Source organism: Schistocerca gregaria, chromosome 1 (genome assembly GCF_023897955.1).
Source record: "Schistocerca gregaria isolate iqSchGreg1 chromosome 1, iqSchGreg1.2, whole genome shotgun sequence".
Taxonomy (NCBI): Eukaryota; Metazoa; Arthropoda; class Insecta; order Orthoptera; family Acrididae; genus Schistocerca; species Schistocerca gregaria.
In genome coordinates, this window is record NC_064920.1 from 1,112,341,288 (window position 1) to 1,112,364,068 (window position 22,781).

General features: G+C 45.4%; 1 protein-coding gene and 1 pseudogene across 1 annotated transcript in view; one reads left to right on the forward strand and one right to left on the reverse strand.

The window, feature by feature from the left end:
* The window catches only part of LOC126283425 (RNA-binding protein Musashi homolog Rbp6), a 1,171,251-nt gene that overhangs the window by 593,996 nt on the left and 554,474 nt on the right, over nucleotides 1–22,781 (reverse strand). The gene's annotated exons all lie outside the window — the stretch shown is intronic.
* Nucleotides 4,632–4,749, forward strand: LOC126289354 (5S ribosomal RNA; annotated as a pseudogene).

Consider the following 22,781-nt stretch of genomic DNA (forward strand, 5'->3'; position numbering starts at 1 on the left):
TTGAACTTCGATGCTATGAAACACATCTCTTCTACTGCAAGTTCTTTGCTTTTCATGTTTTGGGAGGAGGTAGCAAGGACCAAAACGAGAAAAAAGTCCAGTAAATATGGGCTCTTAAATACATATCCTAAGAGCTATGAGCACTTGTTAAGCTGAAGAGATGTGTTCCACAGTAGCGAAGGTAGATAAGTTCTCATAAAGTATGCATTTCAGACACCATGTTTAATGACCTTTTTCTGATTGTGGTCAGTACTTACTCTCCCAAAATATAGAAAGCAAATACCTTGCAGGAGAAGAGATCTACTTCATAGCGTTGCTCATACCTCTTAAGGTATGTAGTTTCCAGCCTATGTTTACTTGACAATTTTTACTTTTCTTCGTTTAAAAACGTGTCCCTTAAAGGTAGAAGGTGTTTTATGGGACACCGTTTATAGTACTAGGACTGTGTCGCTTGCCACAGTTCCGTCGATTAAATATATATGTATAACGTTGCTAAGCGACCTGAAATGGAACGAGCACGTATCGTCTGCTGTAGGGTGGCGAATAGTCGATTTGAGAACTCAGGAAAGTGTAGCTCGTCTATAATGTGGACAGCATGCACAACCTTTTCTTTTGCAGCCAATTATTGGGTACCGCTAAACTGTTTAACTGCCTGCGATCCTCACCACGTCAGATTAAATTAAGAACTGGAAGCAAATCAGAGGCGTGGTGCTAGATTTGTTACCAGTCGATTCGATCAAGAAGCGTGTAACACGAAAATGATCCATGTACTCAACTGGGAATCACTGGAGGAAGGAAAAGGCTCTCCTCCCGTAATACTACCGAGAACGTTTAGGGAACGGGCTCGTACAGAAGCATATAAATAATCGTTTTTCCCTCGCTCCATTTGCACTGGAACAGGACAAGGTGGTACAACCGCGTAGTGACTTCTGCTGTATGTATTGTGGAATAATTATGTAGATACAGAAGCAGAAATAGTATTTTCTGACATGTTAACACCGTGTGACCGACTGCAACTAATTCGCTTATTTGTGTTTTCACCGGTGTGTCTCACGTATCACCTTCACAGCTTTCTACTCTACCAGTATTTCCCTTCTCTCCACACGTCGCGATAGCTCTCCTGCATACCTCACTGGACTCTTGTAAGGAAGGTTTCTCTGTAGAAGCTGTGTACCTATTACTTGGGGTTGTTATCATTCATGCAGGACAGAAGGAAAACAATTGCTGTATGTGCAAGAGTCCTGAAACTGTCCACTTTCATTAATTGACTTCTCCGTCGTTGTTTGACAGAACATGACATTAACATAAAAAAGAAAACACTTTTCTGATATTTTTAAATTATTATTTATTTAATCACAAACTGTCTTGGCTTCTTACACCTTCTTCAATTGACAAGTGATGGTCCCAACCAAAGGTAGACTTGCGATTTACAGAGGTATTAGAAGAGATACAAAGTTTTCACAGAGGAAAGTCTTACACTTCTTTTTATCAGTATAAAAGAAATTTTTACAATGTTGAATTTACACTGTAATCTGATATTTTCAAACTAAAACTTAATTTAACAGAGAGGAGTCAAGGAATTTGTGTTCGGTCATTTAAAATAAAGCTGGCATTGTATGTCATGTTTATTGATTTCAAGTACTTCTGGTGATATCAACTTTTTGCTTCTCTTAACAATATTTTACTTTTGTTTTAGAAATCATTTTCTGCAGCTTATCATCCTATACTGACTATGGGAAACGCACAGAGAGTCCCAGTAAACCACATGAGACTCTTTCTTAGTTTAAATATCCAAATATACTCTTGGCTACGTCTGATTAAGTTGTAATTATTAGGTCAAGTGTAATTGTATTATGTTTCAGATGCAATGTCAACATTTCACTAATTTCATTGCTCGGGTTAATACAGTCATGCTTATGCGTTATTTACGCCTAGCATCAGTTGTTTAAGTGATCATTAGAGACTTTGCGAGCACACAGCTATTTATTGGTGTTCATCACAGACTTGTTTTCCAGTAGAATTTAGTGAAAGAGTACATAAGTGCGGGATCGGCAAAGTCGAGTCATGGGTTAGTGTACGGAGAACATTTTGGACATATCACGTAAGAAAGATTTTCGTGTGGTATGATGGTGTACTTTGTCCCTGGACGTTTATCAGTACTAATGCAATATAAAGGGTTGTAGGAAACGGATTAATATGAAAATACATTTCCAGCCTCGTGACCATATAATATATTTTCTTCAATTCGTGAGAATATACGCACTAATTCTTCTGTCCGTAATGAAATTTCCAGGGTCTATGCTTCGTGTAAGACATTATTTCGTTTTTTGTCTTATCATCTGATTCTCAAACCCCTTTCTAGCTTTCTAATGAACCTAATGTCTTTGTTTCCTTTCTTCCTAGTTTCATACCCCTACAACGCTACACAGGAATCAAACGAGATTCTCTGTTTATCACCCAAACTGATTAGCGTGCGTTGTGCGTGTTAAAGAAACGTTGCGTTCTGCTTAACATTGATACCACTTTTGAAACTCGGCTTCTTAACTTCGCAGTGCTGGTACAGAATTTTACGAACATTTCTTGCTACAAAGATGTATACGTCTTCTGCTTCTCCTATTGCACAACTTTTCTAAATAACTTAGATTTCAGCTGATTCACTTTTTCATTTGCAACTACTTAAATGTTTACACTGCACGTTTCCCCTAATTTTCTCAATTTTCTGTACTTTATTGGAATCTAAAATTGAGCCTAAGAAAAGACATCATGATTTTAGATGCCCTTCAGTTGCTTTTTGTATTGTTCTTGTCGTATTTCTATGCTGGAAGATCGTTCAATAAATTCTAAATACAGTGAGTTGACAGAAATCATGGGATACCTCGCAATATCATGTCGAACCTCCTTTTAGCCAGCGTCGTGCAACAACTCGACTTGGCGTGGACTTAATAAATCGTGGGACGTCCGCTGCAGATATACTGAGCCCTATTGCCTCTATATCCGTCCATAATTGCAGAAGTGTTGCCGGTGCACGGACTGATGCCTCGATTATGTCCCATAAATGTTCGATGGGATTCACGTCGGGAGACCTATGTGGCCCAATCATTCGCTCAAATTGTCCAATATGTTCTTCAAACCAATCACGGACAACTGTCGCCCAGTGACATGACACTCTGTCATCCGTAAAAATTAGCTGAGCGGTCTTAGGCGCTGCCGTCATTGACTGAGCGGCTGGCCCCGGCGGAGATTCGAGTCCTTAGGATAATTTAGGTTAAGTAGTGTGTAAGCTTGGGGACTGCTGACCTCAACAGTTAAGTCACATAAGATTTCACACTCATTTGAAATTTTGACCAAAAATTCCTTCGTCGTTTTGGAACATCATGAATAGCTGCAAATGGTCTCCAGGTAGCAGAACATGATCATTCCCCGTCAGTGATTGGTTCAGTTGGATCCTAGGACGCAGTTCATTCCATGTAAACACAGGTCACACCATTTTGGAGCCACCGCCAGCTTGTACAGTGACTTGTTGACAACTTGGGTTCAGGGCTTCGTGGGATTTGTGTCACACTCGAATCCTACCACTAGCTCTTACCAGCTGATATCGCAACCCAAGTGACTAGGCCACGAGAGGGGCTGCAGTCGATATCGTGCTGCTAGCTAAAGCACTTGCTTCGGTCGTCTGCTGCCACAGCCCATTACCGCCAAATTTCGCCGCACAACCTTAACGGATATATTCGCCGTACGTCCCACATTGATTTCTACTACTATTTCGCAAAGTGTTGCTTGTTTGTTAGCACTGATAAATCGAAGCTCTTAGTCGTTACGCGGAGGCCGTCGGCCCCTGCATTATTCCTGATGAAAGATAATGCCTTAAATTGGTCTTCTCGGTACACTCGCGTCACTGTGGGTCTCAAAATACCGAATTCCGTAACGATTTCCGAAATGGAATGTTCCACGCGTCTCCATTCCGCGTTAAAAGTCTGGTAATTCACAGTCACGTCGAACACCTTTTCACATGAATCACCCGAGTATGAATGACAGCTCCGCATATGCACTGCAGATTTCCGTCTTCTCATCTCACACTGATTAGCGTACATTATTTGCGTTAAAGACATACTGCATTTTGTTTAATGTTGATACTCATACTAAATCCAAATTATTAATTTCACTATATTGCTATCGTATTTTACGACTGCTTCTTGATACAAAAGTCAATACATGCCTTTTGCTTCTTCTCCTATGCAACTTTCTACGTAATTTAGACTGTAGCGGATTCGCTTTCTCGTTTGCAATAACTTTAATGTTTACACTGTATGCTCATCTTAATTTTCTCAGTTTTATTTACTTTATGCTGAACAAAAACCGAATCCACAAATGTTTGATGAATTTAGCGACTTTCTGTAATGTTTCAGTGGTATTTTTTTGCTCGAGCGTTATTCATTGAGGTCTAAATGTATATTTAGTAAACAGTAAAAGAGATACAGCAATTTTCTTGCGCTTTTGGAATGACGTCACTGTTATGATATTTTTAACAAGTTCCAAAATAAACTTTTCATCTGCCAAATAAGATGATGCATTCGCCTACTATTAGAGAGAACATTGTGCCTTAATCTATTCTATAAAATATTACACTGGTAGGCAACGGCCATGCCGCAGCGGATACACCGGTTCCAGTAAGATCACCGAAGTTAAGTGCTGTCGGGCGTGATCGGCACTTGGGTGGGTGACCATCCAGGCCGCCATGCGCTGTTGCCAGTTTTCGGGGTGCACTCAGCCTCGTCTTGCCAATTGAGGAGCTACTGGAACGAACAGTAGCGGCTCCGGTCAAAAATACCATCATTACGACCGGGAGAGCGGTGTGCTGACCCCACGCCCCTCCTATCCACATCCTCCACTGAGGGTGACACGGCGGTCGGATGGTACCGGTAGGCCACTCGTGGCCTGAAGACGGAGTGCTTATAATATTGCACTGGGATTCCGAGACTATCTTTGATGTGGGTCAATTATTCTGTTTACAAAAACTCACACTCTAATGTAGTTTAGTGCTTCTGGTGATGTTCGTTTCTCAGTTTTACAGCATGTATTAATGTGATAGTATATCTTCGAAATTTTAGTTATTAACTATATAAACATTATTTCTACCCACATAACCATCGAAATATTCGAAATTTTGTCACTAACGGAAATAAATATTTGTCCAAGACTGAATGGAAGAACGAGGTGAAGAGATTCCTTCGATGTCCAGTCACCGAAATTCCCATTGAATTTTCTCTGAAGTCCTCCAATGGCCACTTACTAAACACGTCCTAATAATATACGTTGATGTTTGTTGATGTCGCGCTCAGGCCACCTGCCAAACATTTGCAGAATCGGTGGCACCATTACTGTACTCCTATTTAAAGTACCAAAACTGGACCAGGACGATCACATAAAATTAGCCATGAGAAAGCCGACTGCGAAACTGTAATCTAAAGGAAGACTCCTAAGTAAAAAGTAATTCTCCCAAGACGGTGGTTGCCTACGTAAACAGTCCTCGAACGTTAATTGGAAGTCTCAGACATCTACGTAGTCGAATTAAGGAGCGGCCAAAGTGATTCACCACATATATATTTAGTACGGACGAGAGCGTCATTTTAATGACCAGTGTCATAGGGAGAAGTTACAAAACAGTCCTTGACAGGGAGTTTCCCCTCCTCAAAATTTCGTATGCTCACTTTCCAGTACGAGTCAAGAAACACATTATTATCTGAAACATGTTGCGGTCTTCATTTCGGAGAGTGGCTTGCTGCAATCCTTCTGTATCCAAGCCTAGCCTTCACCTCAACTACTCCCTTTACTAATGAATTAACTATTCCTTGATGTCGCAGAGAACTTTCCGTATCAACCAATCCCTTCTTTCGTCAAATTGATTATTCCGTTCAGTACTTCTTTATAAGTTATTTGATTCAACTATGTATCCCTTCAACGTGATACTCTAACACAACATTTATAAAGTTTCTATTCTGTTCTTGTCTGTAGTAGTAGCCGACCGCCTCTTACTTACGCATCAGGCTGCCCTCAAGACGAATACAATCCTGAAAGACATCGTCGCACATATATTTGTGTCAGACAACATACTTCGTGTTTGCAGCATAATTTTTCTTGCTGTTGGCAGTCTACGTATTATCCATTTACTTCTACCATTATGAGTTGTTTTAGTGGCAAAGTAACGAAACTCGTCCACCACTTCCAGCATCTCAATTCCTAGTCTCATCTACCTACCATCACCTGACCTAATTCGGCTACACTCAATGTTGTGCGTTTTACATCGATGTTTATCCTATAAACCGTTTTGAAGGCACAATTGATTCTATACAACTGATTTTCCAAGGAAATTATGAGCTCCTACAGGAATACAAGCGTTTTTTTTATTTGTTCTCCGTTATGTTTTACATTTCAAAGTTCTTCTTGCTTTAGTTTTCTGCTTGCTCTAAATACAAAGTGAATGACATGGAGATAATCTATAGTCCAGTCTTCCTCCCGTCTCAGTCCTACGCCCCTTTAATGTCCGTCGACTATTAAAACAACAGTCTAGTTTTTTTACAAGCCGTAGACGAATATTTTGTCACTGGTGATATCAGAACTTCAAAAGGTACATTGCAGTCAACATTGTCAAGTGATGCTTCTAAATCTACAAATGATGTACACTTCGATAAATGATCACGGCGGTAAAATTAGCGTTTATAAAGAAAGATACCGGATAATGACATTGTAATTCTGTCAGAGACAGCAAAGGACTTGGAAGAGCAGTTGAACGGAATGGACAGTGACTTGAAAGGAGGGTATAAGATGAACATCAACAAAAGCAAAATGAGGATAATGGAATGTAGTCGAATTAAATCGGGTGATGCTGAGGGAATTATATTAGGAAATGAGACACTTAAAGTAGTAAAGGAGTTTTGCTATTTGGGGAGAAAAATAACTGATGATGGTCGAAGTAGAGAGGATATAAAATGTAGAGTGGCAATGGCAAGGAAAGCGTTTCTGAAGAGGAGAAATTTGTTAACATCGAGTATAGATTTAAGTGTCAGCAAGTCGTTTCTGAAAGTATTTTTATGAAGTGTAGCCATGTATGGAAGTGAAACATGTACGATAAACAGTTTAGACAAGAAGAGAATAGAGGCTTTTGAAATGTGGTGCTACAGAAGAATGCTGAAGATTAGATGGATAGATCACATAAATAATGACGAGGTATTGAATAGAATTGGGGAGAAGAGGAGTTTGTGGCACAACTTGACTAGAAGAAGGGATAGGTTGGTAGGACATGTTCTGAGACATCAAGGGATCACCAGTTTGGTACTGGAGGGCAGCGTGGAGGGTAAAAATCGTAGAGGGAGACCAAGAGATGAATACAATAAGCAGATTCAGAAGGATGTAGGCTGCAGTAGGTACTGGGAGATGAAGAAGCTTGCACAGGATAGAGTAGCATGGAGAGCTGCATCAAACCAGTCTCAGGACTGAAGACCACAATAACAAAAAAAAAAAAAAAAAAAAAAGTTTCCCGCCCACCAACTGCGATTCAAATTGGAAAAGGGAGGCTGGTTGGAGTTCATTTAGTCTAGCTTTCAACGCACACCATACTGTGCTGTTTGCGGAGAAGAGATGTAAAATGGGATGAATGATACTTCTAGTTCAAGGTCTTTACTGTCTCTGTAGACTGGTAGAGGTTGTAATCGTTTAAATGACTCAGAAAGAGTTTTGCAAAGTGTTTACCACTTGTGCTAACTGTTAGTGAAACACATCTACAATTACAGTTCCCATACCAATTCATGGTGTGCAGGAGAATGTACTGAGTGTACCATTGTCAATATCCTCTCTCCTGTCTCAGTCGCAAATGGTGCGCTGGGAAGGATGACTGTCAGTAAGCCTACATGTGAAATCGAATCTCCTTAATTTTATCTTCAATGTCTTTTCGGTAGATTTGCAATATACTAGTTCACTACGATGGAGCAGTACGCTGTGTACCACACAGTAATGCATCACATCTCCGTTGCAGGGTCTGTCACTCTAGTTGGCTGAGAATCTCCGTGAAACTCTCGCACTTACTAGACTAACTTGTGACGAGATGCGCTGCTCTTCTTTGGATATGATTTTCTCTATGAATCCTTTCTGGTAGGGTCCCAGAATGGCGAGCAGTATTGAAGTATCTGTAGAAGTACAGTATTACAAACTACCTGGTTTATATGGGGTGGACTGCACTTCCTGAGGATTCTTCCAGTGATTATCAGTCTGCCCTTCGTCTTTCATTCGATTTGTTTTATATGATCGCTCCACATTAAATCGCCCCATGCCGATACTCCTAGATGCTTAATGGGTATGAATGCTTCTTTTGATTCTTTTCCAATACTGTACTTGTACCTCAGGTGTGTAGCGCATTCTCGTTTTTCTTCTTTCGTCAAATACGAGTAAAATCTCGTTTCCGACAAAATCCGCCATTGCTTCGTAAGGAACAATGTTGTGTTGGCCATCTTTAGCTCAAACACGGCTTGTGATTGGTCAGCGAAACGCAGTCATTACGTCATCCTGCCAGAGATTGTATTAATACGTGTGGCTGGAGGCGCCACCGCTTTCATAGAAACGTAAACGTATCAGAACTGTTCTCCGTGTTTTACTCCAGTTTCTGTCACAATCCGCCATTGCTGCGTAGGGAGCAATGTTGTGTTGGCCATCTATAGCTCAAACACGGCTTGTGATTGGTCAGCGAAACGCAGTCATTACGTCATCCTGCCAGAGATTGTATTAATACGTGTGGCTGGAGGCGCCACCGCTTTCATAGAAACGTAAACGTATCAGAACTTTTCTCCGTGTTTTACTCCAGTTTCTGTCAAAATCCGCCATTGCTGCGTAGGGAGCAACGGACTATCGTCGCTGCTGTGGTTTTCGCCATCTATAGTCCAAACACGGCTCGTGATTATTCAACGAAATGTAATCATTACGTCATTCTGCCAGAGATTGTTCCAGCAGTAGTAGATACCAAAAGATCCTGAGGGTGATCCCAGGAGAGAGTTCGAAACGTCGAACATTTTAGAAGAAACGTGACGCGGCTTAATAACACAGAAGATTTTAACTTCAATGAGAACGGCCACGAAAGCCTGCAAACTTACATCTGGCAGCATGTCGTAATGGTGCCGTACACCGACCAACCGCAAGCCGTCTATGGGCTTTCAATGGGCACTAAAAGAGCACCCACGAACTTCAGTTGCTGCTGACAAAGTGTAGTCACGAGAAAAATTCGCTCCTGTAAGTCAGGGGTTCTCTTCGGGACTTCCAGCCAACAATGGTATATGACTTCACATTTTTTATTCAGAAGATGTTTATAATACAATTTTTTTGTACAGTTACGAAGGTACATTTAAACAAAGTTATGACCGTGATGGATCCATAACAATAGAAAGTATAAACGTACAAAGACGCTGAATCAAAATTACATTACTGGCCATTAAAATTGCTACTCCACGAAGATGACGTGCTACAGACGCGAAATTTAACCGACAGGAAGAAGATGCTGTGATCTGCAAATGAGTAGCTTTTCAGAGCATTTACACAAGGTTGGCGCCAGGGGCGACACCTACAACGTGCTGACATGAGGAGAGTTTCCAACCGATTTCTCATACACAAACAGCAGTTGACCGGCGTTGCCTGGTGAAACGTTGTTCTGATGCCTCGTGTAAGGAGGAGAAATGCGTACCATCACGTTTCCGACTTTGAGAATGGTCGGATTGCAGTCTATCGCGATTCCGGTTAATCGTATCGCGATATTGCTGCTCGCGTTGGTCGAGATCCAATGACTGTTAGCAGAATATGGAGTCGGTGGGTTCAGGGGGGTAATACGAAACGCCGTGCTGGATCCCAACGGCCTCGTATCACTAGCAGTCGAGATGACAGGCATCTAATCCGCATGGCTGTAACGGATCGTGCAGCCACGTCTCGACCTCTGAGTCAACAGATGGGGACGTTTCCAAGACAACAACCATCTGCACGAACAGTTCGACGACGTTTGCAGTAGCATGGACTATCAGCTCGGAGACCACGGCTGCGGTTACCCTTGACGCTGCATCACAGACAGGAGCGCCTGCGATGGTGTACACAACGACGAATCCGGGTGCAAGAATGACAAAACGTCATTTTTTGGGATGACCCAAGGTTCTGTTTACAGCATCATGATGGTCGCATCCGCGTTCGGCGACATCGCGGTGAACGCACATTGGAAGCGTGTATTCGTCATTGCCATACTGGCGTATCACCAGGCGTGATGGTATGGGGTGCCATTGGTTGCACATCTCGGTCACCTCTTGTTCGCATTGACGGCACTTTGAACAGTGAACGTTACATTTCAGATGTGTTACGACCCGTGGCTCTACCCTTCATTCGATCCCTGCGAAACCCTACATTTCAGCACGCTAAATCACGATCGCATGTTGTAGGTCTTGTATGGGCCTTTGTGGATACAGAAAATGTTCGACTCCTGCCCTGGTCAGGACATTCTCCAGATCTCTCAGCAACTGAAAACGTCTAGTCAATGGTAGCCGAGCAACTGGCTTGTCACAATACGCCAGTCACTACTCTTGATGAACTATGGCATGGTGTTGAAGCTGCATGGGCATCTGTACCTGTACACGCCATCCAAGCTCTGTTTGACTCAATGCCCAGGCGCATCAAGGCCGTTATTACGGCCAGAGGTGGCTATTCTGGGTACTGATTTCTCAGGATGTGTGCTCCCAAATTGCGTGAAAATGTAAGTACATGTCAGTTCTAGTATAATATATTTATCCAATGAATACCCGTTAATCATCTGCATTTCTTCTTGGTGTAGCAATTTTAATGTCCAGTAGTGTAGTTGGGTGAAGGTACGGAGCGGTGGAGAGTCTGCTATTAGCGTGTGACGTGGGCGGGCGGCCTCAGGTATCCCGGCAGAGCATCCGGGGGTCAGGGAGGCGTCGCGCCCGCGCGTCCTCGCCGGAACTGCGTCACAGTCGCCGGCAGCCAATCAGAAGCCTGCGCCTGCGGGGAGCAGGCCTCGCCGGTGTGGGACAGGAGCAGCCCTTTCGGTCCGCGCGCAGGCAGTTGCCAAGCCGAATGAGGCGGAAGGCTGGGGGATGCGGCAGTGGGTGGCGTAAGGAGAAGGTGGTGATCACCGCGTGCGCTGATCGCCGGGTTACGGTTTCTGTAAAGCTGAGGCAATGACGGGGAATGACGCCGGCCCACAAAGCAGAAGAGGGGCGTTTGAATGCCTACTGTTTTGATGCCTTCCATCCAAAATATTGTCTCTTCGTTCTCTCTTCTACCGACATCCGAACTCTCTCTCCCTCCCCCCCCCCTCTCTCTCTCTCTCACTCACACACACACACACACACACACACAGCGACACACACACACAAACACACAGTCCGGATGCCGGTGAATGCAAATTACTTGAACACCATGCTAGCTACTTCGGAGATGACAAGTAGCGTTATTAACAAATGCGTCACATTGCTTGCTCGAGACAAAAAATTCAGTATCATATCAGTTGCTCGTAGTGGAACAAGCTCCATTTTCGTCTGCATGGTCTCTAGGAGGGTAATTCGTCATGTAAGCAATGAAAAACATATTATCTTGGTAAATAATGGCTACAGTCCTTTGAGAAGACGGTGATGTTACTAACGTACCGAAGCGTAAATGAGATTGGAACGCTCCAGTGGTACAGATGACACAAGCAAAAAACATCTAGCCTCTTAACTAGAATGACAACAAGCACTGAACACCTGATATAACCACAGAAACAGGAAGAAGATAGTCCAACCATCTCGAAGCTAATTAAACGAGAGTCTCTCGGTGTGGGAGGAGAGTATTGAACATGTAGACGAAAGTATATGTAGACGAAAAACACTGAACGGATGAAACAAAAATAATAAAAATTCAAAAGAGCATGCAGACACACAGAGAAACGAAATGGAAAGCGTACACATCGAAATTGTTTATCAACGTAAAATTCGAGCTGACTTCCATAGAAAGTGGTGACACAGATAAGTAGATTAAAATTTCGCATGCAAAACATCGAGTACACACAGAATACAGACATCGTTACAGTGGCAAAAACAAGTGCTTTCAGCGAACGAATAGTCGGAGCGGAACAAGAGTACCCACAGATATTAACTTGGAACACATGGGCACGTTTACACACAGGAGAGCAGCAGATCAGACATAAACCGTGCAAGCATAACCGTACCGATTGAAGGATAAGAGGACGGACACTGGCACACAGAAAACGTGAAAAGGGTGGAAGAGGACAGAGCGACACACAGAGGCAGACAGACACACAGGCGGCGGGTCCATTCAGCAGCACGCGGGTGGTCGGTTGCCATAGACACAGGGAACAGCCGCATGCAGACGCCGGACCCCCCATACACACCTTGCCGGGAAACCAAGGCGCGTACGCCCGCCTGCTCCTGCGTGCCGACGAGACGGTCTTAAGCGACGCGCTCGCGGTCTGCATTTGCCGGAGGAGCGAACAGAGGAGGAGAGCGACGGTCGCGAACAGGCACGCGTGCGTCGAGCGGCGGTGGCGGCGGCGGCGGCGGAGGCGGAGGCGGCGATCAATATGGAGCCGGGCTGGGCCCGGGGCGGCCGACCTTGGGCAGCCGCGCGGCGGCCCGGGCAGCGCACGGGGGCGGTACTTACGGTGGCGGCGGCGGTGGCGGAGGCGGCGGCCGTGGTGGAGCCGTGCGCTGGGACGGAGGCCGGCGAGACGGGCGGCGGCAGCGGCGGCGCCGGGCGGACTCTCCGTGGGTCGGCGGCGGCGGCGGCGGTGGAGGCGGAGGGTGGTCGCCGGTGGTGCGGAGCGGTGCGGAGCGGGCGAGCGGCTGGACGTCTGCCGTGGCACTGGCGGGCCCGGGCGCGCGCCCGCCGCCGGCAGCCCGCGCATGCGCACCGCGCGCGCCCCCGGCGAGGCACGTGGCGCCAGCGCCCCTACCGGCCGCCGCCTGCACCCCCTTCGCACGCACCTGCTTCCGCGCACTTCGCTACGCCCCGCGATCGCTTCCGCACGCCGCGCCGGCGCCGCAAAACCTTCGGCGGGCATCGCGCTCTCCGCCCCGAATGGCCCGCCACGTGTCGGAACGGTAGTTTTTAGCACAGGCTAGGAATGTCTACGGAAAGCGCATAGCAGTTTCTCGTCTTTGGATGAGAAGCTAACTTGGACCCCTCATATTAACAGTAGCTGATCCGAGGCAAAGAGCACGTTAGTGAGTACTAGGAGGGCTTGTGGCAAAAATTGGAGCCTAAGCCCTAGGGGTATGCACTGGATATACACCACAGTGGTTAGACCTAGGGCCGGTCGGAGTGGCCGAGCGGTTCTAGGCGCTTGAGTGTGGAACCGCGCGACCGCTACGGTCGCAGGGTCGAATCCTGCCTCGGGCATGGATGTGTGTGATAGCCTTAGGTTAGTTAGGTTTAAGTAGTTCTAAGTTCTAGGGGACTGATGAATGAATGAATGTCGTGTGACTAGGGCCTCCCGTCGGGTTCACCATTCGCCAGGTGCAAGTCTTCCGATTTGACGCCACTTCGGCGACTTGCGCGTCGATGGGTATGAAATGATGATGATTAGAACAACACAACACCCAGCCCCTGGGTGGAGAAAATCTCCGACACAGCCGGGAATCGAACCCGGGCCCTTAGGATTGACATTATGTCGCGCTGACCGCTCAGCTACCGGGGGCGGAGAGGGTACTGATGACTTCAGATGTGAAGTCCCATCGTGCTCAGAGCCATTTGAATCATATTTTTGTTAGACCTAGGATTTACTATGGGGCCGTAGTGTGGTGGAAGAAGGTAGAACAGCGGGTTGCAGCTAAAGAGCTTGCTAAGGTGCAGAGATTGGCCCGCTTAGCCATAACGGGCGGAATTAGCAGCACACGAACCGCTGGAATGGAAGCCATGCTGGACATGCCTCCACTTGACCTTTGGGTTAAGATGGAGGCAGCAGCTGGAGCATACAGACTTTAAACTGGCCAAAACTGGGTGAGTGAGTTAAATAGTATAGTGAGTGAGGTAAATATAGGTATGGCTGGGGAAATGCCCGCTGACTATATAGTAACTCCTAACTGCTTCGACAATCCTTAAAACAAAATAATTGGAAGTAGGGAGCAGTGAGAGAAAACAGTTCGACACCGTACGGGGGACATCGTTTGGTTCACCGATGGGTCGAAACAGATTAAGGCGTTGGGGCACGGTTGTACGGGTTTCAGCCAAGTTTGGAGAGCAGCATCTCTCTAGGGAAACTGGCCCCTGTATTCCAAGCCGAAATTACTGCAATCAGGGCATGTGTAGAGGAGAATATGAGTAGGTGCTACAACGTTCGTAGCATCTACATCTATTCAGACAGCCAGGCAGCCCTGAAATCATTGGCAGTTCCTGCAACAAGATGTAAGATTGTTGCAGATTGCCACAGGGCTCTGGTGGAGCTAGGGGGAAGCAATAGGGTGTACCTAGTGTGGGTCCCTCACCACTCAGGGATCTGTGGCAATGAATAAGGCGATAGATTGGCTAAGATGGGGCAACAACTCTATTTATCGGACCGGAACCTGTCTTGACAATCACCAAGGCTATGATCAATTTACAACTACTGAACTGGCTTAGGAAACAACACTTAGGATATTTGACCAAGGTGCATAAACAAAAACATGGTAAGGTAATGATGCCCAAGCATTGTTTTGAAATAATCTCTGTAATCCTGGGATTGAACAGGAAAAAGTTCAAACTCATGAGTGGACTGATGACCGGCCATGGGAACTTCAAAGAACACCTACACACAATGGGTATAATGGAAGAGGACCCTAAATGTAGGATCTGTGATGAGGATGAAGAAACTTCATCACACCTAATCTTTGAATGTATGGCATAGGGGAGTTAAAGATACAGAATCTTTGGGACAACTAGACCTGAAGAAATTGTGTCTAACAAAAAACTGGTAGAGGGACTCCTTGCACTATTCAAGGGCACTGGTTGGCTTTACTAGTTATACAGGGAGCGATAGCTCACAATAAACCTAGTTTCGGTGCGGGAAGTGGCGGGTTAGACCTAAGCTGTTTTAGATCTCCATTTAAAATCAAATCCAATCAACAGGCATAAACAAAAATAACCTCATTACGATAGAGCATAGGCGATTCCATCTCCCCCCAAACCTCATCAAGTTGTATCACAATACAATCCTCACCCCCATCGTGGGCTACGGGTCCGGAGTCTGGGCTCACAGGCTCACGACGGTCCAAAAATTTAAAATAATGGCTCTGATTACTATGGGACTTAACATGTGAGGTCATCAGTCCCTTAGAACTTAGAACTACTTAAACCTAACTAACCTAAGGATATCACTCACATCCATGCCCGGGGCAGGATTCGAACCTGTGACCGGAGCAGTCGCGCGGATCCGGACTGAAGCGCCTAGAACCTCGCGGCTACCGCGGGCGGCTAATGGGGGTCCGAGTCGGGGATAAACCATCAATAAAAACAAGGGGATTGGAACTATGGCAAGAGATCTGTGATGAGGATGAGACAGGGAGAAGAACATACCAATTATTGCCAAACATCCAGGAACGATTAAGAGTGGAGCATTTTCAGCCTAGTTAGGGACTGCCACTCTTCCTCAAGAGGCATGGCCCGTGGGGAGAAAGAGCGACTCCCTCGTGTGACCGTGGTGCCGGGATAGGTACACCAGACCACGTGGTCTACGAGTGTCCCGTTTTCGATGACGTTGCCGCAGAGTTAAGGAATTCACTGCCATACACAGATACCGTAGCAGCAACTACTGCCGTTACTAAAAGTGACCCGTCCGGACAGCCTAGACCACTAACGCTCTCCCTTCTGAGACACACGGAAGCGAGCCAGCCTTCAATTTAATCCGAGTCATGGATTAACGACGAGGGCTTGTGATATGACCAGCCTGGTTTTGGGCGGTTTCACACAACCAACTAGTTAAATACCGGGCAAGTATTCACGTCCTTCCTTAAATACCCAACTACTGTTTAGTCACAGTTTATTCTCAAACTCTCTGACAACATTTTTTTATAGTATAATATGCAGATCCCAACAGTCAATTAAGTCAGATCACTAATATTACATGAGAAGTGGAAGTAATATTCACTGCTGCCAATAACTGAATTTCTAATTATTTCTGCATCACCTTTCTTCTTGGTACGGTGACGTAAGTTTGTAATTACTGCAGCCTTGGGGCTTTTACACTCCTGCAAATGAAAAAAGGACACATTGACACCGGTGTGTCAGACCCACCATACTTGCTCCGGACACTGCGAGAGGGCTGTACAAGCAATGATCACACGCACGGCACAGCGGACACACCAGGAACCGCGGTGTTGGCCGTCGAATGGCGCTAGCTGCGCAGCATTTGCGCACCGCCGCAGTCAGTGCCAGCCAGTTTTCCGTGGCATACGGAGCTCCATCGCAGTCTTTAACACTGGTACCATGCCGCGACAGTGTGGACGTGAACCGTATGTGCAGTTGACGGACTTTGAGCGAGGGCGTATAGTGGGCATGCGGGAGGCCGGGTGGACGTACCGCCGAATTGCTCAACACGTGAGGCGTGAGGTCTCCGCAGTGCATCGATGTTGTCGCCAGTGGTCGGCGGAAGGTGCACGTGCCCGTCGACCTGGGACTGGACCGCAGCGACGCACGGATGCACGCCAAGACCGTAGGATCCTACGCAGTGCCGTAGGGGACCGCACCGCCACTTCCCAGCAAATTAGGGACACTGTTGCTCCTGGGGTATCGGCGAGGACCATTCGCAACCGTCTCCATGAAGCTGGGCTATGGTCCCGCACACCGTTAGGCCATCTTCCGCTCACGCCCCAACATCGTGCAGCCCGCCTCCAGTGGTGTCGCGACAATGGAGGGACGAATGGAGACGTGTCGTCTTCAGCGATGAGAGTCGCTTCTGCCTTGGTGCCAATGATGGTCGTATGCGTGTTTGGCGCCGTGCAGGTGAGCGCCACAATCAGGACTGCATACGACCGAGGCACACAGGGCCAACACCCGGCATCATGGTGTGGGGATCGATCTCCTACACTGGCCGTACACCTCTGGTGATCGTCGAGGGGACACTGAATAGTGCACGGTACATCCAAACCGTCATCGAACCCATCGTTCTATCATTCCTAGACCGGCAAGGGAACTTGCTGTTCCAACAGGACAATGCACGTCCGCATGCATCCCGTGCCACCCAACGTGCTCTAGAAGGTGTAAGTCAACTACCCTGGCCAGCAAGATCTCCGGATCTGTCCCCCATTGAGAATGTTTGGGACTGGATGAAGCGTCGTCTCACGCGGTCTGCACGTCCAGCACGAACGCTGGTCCAACTGAGGCGCCAGGTGGAAATGGCATGGCAAGCCGTTCCACAGGACTACATCCAGCATCTCTATGATCGTCTCCATGGGAGAATAGCAGCGTGCATTGCTGCGAAAGGTGGATATACACTGTACTAGTGCCGACATTGTGCATGCTCTGTTGCCTGTGTCTATGTGCCTGTGGTTCTGTCAGTGTGATCATGTGATGTCTCTGACCCCAGGAATGTGTCAATAAAGTTTCCCCTTCCAGGGACAATGAATTCACGGTGTTCTTATTTCAATTTCCAGGAGTGTAGTTGGCACGCGAAAGGGAAGTTTCACTAAGGGGAACAAATAGACACGCAGTTGTTTTCTGCTGAAAGCTATTCAGTTATAGATCAGAGTAGGACAGTCTGCCGTCCCAGCCCGGTAGGACCTTGGAGAGAGAACAGGCAATGTTCCATAAAACTGCACTGTGTGATAAGCGAAAGGAATCCTTTTTAGAGAACTGTAAGATAAGAATCTCAAAGACAGGAGAGAACATGAGCCAACGAAGTATGGCGGCAGCCTTTATTGCCGGTGGAGGCACCTTCAATTTATGTTCAAATTTCAGTAAGGAACTCTGTAATTGGTTCATAGTAATTATATTGGAAGCAGGGGGACATCCTAAGGATGTGTACGGGGTCATCTTTCGGTTTTCCATCTCTGAAAATCTGTCTGCCAAGGGAGGCATGTCTTACCACTAAACCAAGGCAAAACCTGCAAGAAGAGGAAACTACGCTTGTTTATCAAATTATAACTGGTCGAAACTCGCAAGGTCTGCCGCAATCGACCGGCGAGATCCTGATGCTGGTAGAAGTAGTCAAGTCTGATAGAGAAAAATTAGACGGCATTTGGTCAGAGACCAGTGCAGACGACAACTGTTCCAGGACCCTGAGGCAGTACACTGGGTCTTAGAGCTGCAGGGCGAGATGTCTCCGACTTAAGAGCAGAAAACAAAGGCCATGCTGGACTTTCAATTTTGCGGCTACTACTGTAGCCGTCTTCTGCCCTGACACATCTTAAGAGTGGTAAACATGGGCCGTCGTTGCAGCCACCGATATGAGGCCAGAGCAGGGTCAGTTAATTTCCATCGGGGTTTCGTTTCGATGATATAATTTTCACTGCCAGCTAGTTTTGTCCGTCATACACTTAGATGGCAGTACTGGTGTTCGTCCACACTTTTCAGGGACTTTTCTATAAATCATTAACCTCTCCTGCAGTCACTGGTCGAATTCGCGACACCATCTTGTACCCTTATTTTGTGCATCTATCTACAGGTGCAAAGGCTGTAGTTCATATTTGCAATCCCTAGTCCACTTGTTAAATGCTAGTATTCTTAATTCAATGGGTAAAAATTTTGAGCAGTTAGTTACTGAGCCCACGCGAATAGTAAACAGTTGTGAAAACACACTTGACCTTTAGCAAGAAATAATCTTGAGTTAGTAAAGAGCATCAAAACCGAGATAGGGATCAGTGAACACAGGGTTGTCGTAGCGAGATTGAATATTGTAAACCCCAAATCCTCGAAAAATAAGCGAAAATTATACCTATTCAAAAAAGCAGATAAAAATTCATTTGACGTCTTCTTGAGAGACAATCTCCACTCATTTCAAATTAATAATACAAGTGTAGACCAGATGTGGCTTAATTTCAAAGAAATAGTATAGGTCGTATCGAACAACTTAATCTGGCAAGAACACATAGAAAATGTTGTTGGGAAGTCTAAACAAAGACTGCGTTTTATTGGCACGACACTTAGAAAATGTAACAGATCTACTAAGGAGACTGCCTGCACAGCGCTTGTCCGTCCTCTTTTAGAATACTACTGCGCGGTGTGGGATCCTTACGAGGTAGGACTGACGGAGTACATCGAAAAAGTTCAAAGAAAGGCAGCACTTTTTGTATTATCGCGAAATATGGGAGCGAGTGTCACAGAAATGATATAGGATATGGGCTGTAAATCGGTAAAAGAAAGGCGTGTTTTGTTGCGATGGAATCTTCTCACGAAATTCCAATCACCAACTTTCTCATTCGAATGCGAAAATATTTTGTTGACACCGACCTAAATAGGGCGGAAGGATCACCACGATAAAATAAGGGAAATCATAGCTCTTACGGAAAGATATAGGTGTTCATTCTTTCCGCGCGCTATACGAGAATGGAATAATAGAGAATTGTGAAGATGGTTCGATGAACCCTCTGCCAGGCACTTAAATGTGATTTGCAGAGTATCCATGTAGATGTAGATGTAGAAATCGTTTTTTGATGTGTTTTGGTTATAAATCAGACTCTTCCAATGACCGTAACTTTCCTTTTGTACGTGTGAGGAGAGGTACTCATATCTTCATCCTTAATCGGAACACTACTTAATAAGCCGTTAATAGTAGCGCAACCTTGTTTCTTTTAAACTCGCATGATTTTACGGGGAGGTTCCCATCTGTATAGGTCACCATGGGTAGGATCTATAGTAGTATACTAAGCAGCTTAACCGGCACCTTACACTACGTAAACATTTACAAACCGTTATCGCGCTTGAACATGAGATCTACGCTAGCCGCAGACAGATGGGGTACACAGGTTCTTCCCCAGGGGTAGTGGTGGCGCAGGAAGGGTATCCTTCTGCCAAATGCTGCCAACACTGTCACAACCGATATATAACAATGCCGACCTGGTAGGGAAGCAGAAAAAGGAAAAAAAAGAGAAGAACAAGAAGCTGTTACTAATAAGTAAATGTGTTAAAACGGGGGAAATAAACGTGATCTTAATGTTTCGTTCGTAGCGCAAAACGCGAACAGCGATACACTACCGTCACGTGACTGTTTCGCTTTAATCTTGGCGACTTTTTCTGTACGCTACGCTGATTTCAGTGAGGTTCCCTCTCTGTGGTCTCTGACATTTGGTCCCAAATTAGGATCCACTGGAAAGACGGACGACGGCTGTCACATGCAGGTGAGCGGAAAGATAGTCCAGCAGTGGTCTGTACAGTATGATGTATATTAGTTGGCATCTGATGTTTAAGGTCCAATGTTGCGACGTTGTCCCATTGTGTACAATCTGTCGCCTCAGCGCTCCCCTATCAGCTGCGTTATAAAATCGATTCAATGTCACCATCTTTCACAAAAACATCTGAACTGTGACATGGGGACAAAAATCTCCAAAGTATATCTAAGAATGGCTAAAATCTCCTTTTAATTTTAACTGTGTCCAGAGTTATGATAATTTTTTTTTTAAAGGATGAAATTTTCCCGTTCCGGGAAACAGCTCCAAGATTTATCAGGTCATATTTAGACAAATAGTGAAGTCACTGAAACTCCTTTTGTTTTCGTTCACTAACAATATGTCTTGATCGGCAACGAATTCCTCCTAGAAAGCGTATCCCATTGAGTTTCCTGTGTACGAGAGCTATTTTGTTAACTACCGATGAGTTGCAAATGGAAACTACAGTGAAAAACAAAAATATTTTATTTGCAACATTTAGCTACATCTTCCAATTAATTCACTAGATAATACCGCTCCGACGTAGACAGTTATCATAGCGTAGTACCAACTTCCTAATTCCGTCATCATAGAAGACAGCCGCCTGTGATTTCCGCTACACTTTGTGGCCGAGCGGTTCTAACCGCTTCAGCCCGGAACCGCGCGACCGCTACAGCAGGTTCGAATTCTGCCTCGGGCATAGATGTGTGTGATGTCCTTAGGTTAGTTGGGTTTAAGTAGTTCTAAGGTCTAGAGGATTGGTGACCTCCGATGTTAAGTCCCAAAATGCTCAGAGCCATTTGAACCATTTGAACTGTGATTTTCGTCAAGTCCTTATTCTGGTGTACAGATCGTTATCTCTGCCAAAGTACGATCACCATACCTAACGGTTTATGTGAGCGAAAAGTTGAAAATCACAGGGAGACAAGTCCAAGCTGTATGGTGGGGGATCAAACACTTCCCATCGAAAACGCTGCAGGAGTGTCTTCATTGCACTGTGCGGCCGAGAACTGTCATGGAGAAGGAAACGAATGACTGTTAGGTCATGTGGCCTGCATGAAATCAGGCGCAATGCCGTAGTAACACTTCACATTTAGCGGGAGATACTGTTTTCCGGGCATCTCTATGCGCGCATAGTACGATCAGAACTGAGAAGTGCGACGTGGCGCGATAGACATATCGGAGACACTGTGCAACACATCTGTTCACATGTTCACCGGATTTTCGCTGTGGTTTTAATTTCGCGACCGATCGGAAGTGGAAAAAAATAGTCCTTTATAAGCTCAAATAACGTTTATTTTTTTTTAATTTCCCAATATTTAAATCGTGACAAATACGACGTTTAAAGCCCCTTCCTCCTACAAACACTATGGAAAAACTATGAAATTCACAAATGACACAGATTTCGTTAGTCTCTCAAAGCAAGTCCGTACTCTGTTCATAATATTAATTGGGAAAAGAGTTATGCGCTATTTTGTCTAAAGTCGACATGTTGAGAAACGTGGCTGTTGTACTATAAGGTTTATAATTTATAAGAAACACAGCTAACAGCCACATGTATGGTTTAAAAAGGTTTATTTTCTTCAGACCATGACCGGTTTCGGATTTTTCTTTACAAACCCATCAGCCCAAGGGAAGTGGCAGTACAGTGGAAGCCGATGATGACAGGAAACTCCAATTGCTGTACTGTTGGCAGGAGAAATCCAGATTGTTCGCTGTCAGTTGCAAACTACTTTAAACTGGTATACATTCCAGAAAAATATAATTGGCGTGGTAAAAGTAATTGCAGCAGAAGGTTATAAGCGACGATTACGTGCCTTAAATTAAATCACGGTTGTTTCCGCATGCACTTTAGACTGTCTCACTATGATTCTATTTCCTTACTGTGATTTTGGTTTCAAAGATGACAAAAACCACACTTCTTTCGACTGACACGAAGACGACAAAAGACCATGAAATTTCTTCAGAACCAAAAGTGAAGCTTAGAGATTAACGTTCATCCAGTCATTGGTGAATTTTTTTAAATGGGTCATTCGTGGCTGATGCTGGTGGATCGATCTAGATGACGCACCATGAACATATAGGACCATTCATCGCTGATGTCACTGGATGGTGGTGGTGGTTAGTGTTTAACGTCTCGTCGACAACGTGGTCATTAGAGACGGAGCGGAAGATCGGGTTAGGGAAGGAAATCGGCTGTGCCCTTTCAAAGGAACCATCCCGGCATTTGCCTGAAACGATTTAGGGAAATCACGGAAAAACTAAATCAGGATGGCTGGAGACGGGATTGAACCGTCGTCCTGCCGAATGCGAGTCCAGTGTGCTAGCCACTGCGCCACCTCGCACGGTGATGTCACTGGAGTGTAACTATATGACGCACCATGAAAAAGTATGTAGTTTTGACGGAAAGGTGTG